A 2,438-nucleotide genomic window follows, 5' to 3' on the forward strand; every position below is an offset into this window, starting at 1 on the left:
TTCTGTGCCTGGTTTGTCTGTCACTATGAGGTCAGGCTTACTGCAGTGACTGGGGTAACTGCAATCCCACTGCATTTATATCACTACAGCACTAAGAAAATTCTCTCAGAAGCAGCACTCTATGTAGAACAGTAAAAGACCCTTCTGAAAAAAGTAATGATCACTGCCATTATTTTTACTAATTCCATAGGTTCTAAGAGCTAGATCAGAAAGACTGTTCCAACACTTTCCGATTCTGCATGCAACTTGCTGTGTCCTAGCTCACCAGCACAGGGCAGTGGAGGTCTCAGCAGTTTCCCTGAAGCTCATGTTTAACACAGTGTAATTTTGCTGTGTTAATCAATTTTGTAATCATACACGTTGCACACTTCAGAATCAACAACAAAAATTCTTATAAAAAGAATAATTTAGCTTACATTTCTGGATTATGATGGCCACTCTTAGTCCTAACTGACAAGAAAAGAGATGGCAAGCATCGTTTTTACCTCAAGATTACGAATACTTCCTGTTGCTAGAAAGATGTGATTTCCTCCCTAAGAAGAGGTTTCCTTGGTTTCCTGGCAAGAGGTGATTATATATTTATAATAGTAAGACTCTTCGTCAAGTATATGTTGCCAAACATTCATGCCCTAGAAATGCTGCTATTTCCGATTAGTTATTGCACCAACAATGTATAATGCCATATGGACTTAATAACATGCCTGTCACTTTCAGAAAGTAATTACTTCAATTTTGGCAGCATTGATCTGCAATATTTGCTGTCTCTTTTGATGACATTGTAATGGTGCAATGCAAACGTGATCAGCATCTCCCAAGCTGTGAGAAAGGCAGTATCTGAACAGATTATGACTTGAACAAGAAAGGATATTTTTTTAGAGATACAATAAGTTATGTTCATTATTGGTATGTTTTGGAACATCTGGGAGCAGAGAAAGGGACTACATTACCTGCAGAGAGTCTCTAAAATCTGTCAAGATTTAAAGAAAAAAAACCAACAAACTAACAAAGAAAAACCTCCACACGAAAAAAAAAACCAACAAACTCTTCCAGTTTCCAGATCACCCAAAAATGTAAAAATTAGAACTGCTAAGTTAGAAAGCATAATTCGTGATTATATCCTGTTGACAGCAAGCAGCTAAGAGCACTACTTTTAATTCTAGGTAGAGTGCAGATTTTAAAACAGTGTGCCATCTAATCCTGGAGGATTCTTATTTTAATTTCAGGACAGAAAAGATGCTGAGGCTTTGTAACTGATTAGAGACCTTCTACAAGAGTCAATGAATGGGATATGTCTGCCCTGTAGGTATTGCACAACTGCTTCATAAATTTGTGAAGCAGCAGTTTACATGTGACTAGTCATATCCATCAGTGTAGTCTCAAATGACTTACAACTGAATTTGATCTCATTACCTATGTAGTGAAGTGATATCTGCCACTATTTTAATTGCTTGCAAGTCTCAGAAGTGGGAGCAGAAGCCAGTGTTTATTAACCTTCACAGACACAAAGTAGAATTAACATGTTTAAGGCCTGGACTTATGTTCGCTTCATCCTGCACATATGTGAATTAATATCCTGTCGAGACATACACATATATGTTCATTATTGTGATTAGCAATCCTCCTTATTTTAATAGAAAGAAATTAGTATCCAAGTCTGTGAGCAGAATTGGGAACAGAATGAATTACTATAAAGAAAGACAAAAAGCTCAGAGATAGTACAGGGCTGCATCTTATCACATCTGCCACAGGAACTATTTGCAGAAAACAAATGGCATCAATCATAGGTTTGATGGATGATCATACTTAAAATGATCATCATATGATCATACGTAAAATGCCTGTGTGTGAATTTTTTTCTGGGCAAAAGAAAAGCCTACCTCCTGTAAAAGATCAATAAAGCCTTCATGTGTCAGTCTGTTGTCTTTAGATGCTCAATCTTGACCTTAAGCAGAACACCACAATGCCTCTGAGCACATGAAACAAGATGTGCTGAATAGCCTGAATACTTACACACTCACCAAGTCAATAGCCCTGTGTTTACGCCATTTACCATATTCTATGTGTTTGTCAGAGTATGGACCTAATCCACATTTTGCAAATTTTTTTCACTTGAACGAATACCTTTGCAGTTACTGTTCTGTGTTAAATTTGGGTTGATCCATGATGATGCAATCTAATCATTAATGATCACATTTATGTGGAAAAAAAACTATATACAAAGACTACTTTGAAAGTACTGCTGCCTCCTATTTTTTATTCTGGTCCATGACCCCAAAGGCAAATGTTGATCATTCAGCAATAGAAGTTGAACCTTCCCACCAATATTCCATCACATTTTGTTGCTGTGCAACAGGTGACAGCAGAGGGGCAGTCTGACATGGAATTGCACATGAAGCAAAGACGTGTGTCATGTAATTCCTCCTTGTGGAAGAAGGAAG

This window comes from Tympanuchus pallidicinctus, unplaced genomic scaffold (assembly GCF_026119805.1).
Source record: "Tympanuchus pallidicinctus isolate F22 unplaced genomic scaffold, pur_lepc_1.0 scaffold20, whole genome shotgun sequence".
Classification (NCBI taxonomy): Eukaryota; Metazoa; Chordata; class Aves; order Galliformes; family Phasianidae; genus Tympanuchus; species Tympanuchus pallidicinctus.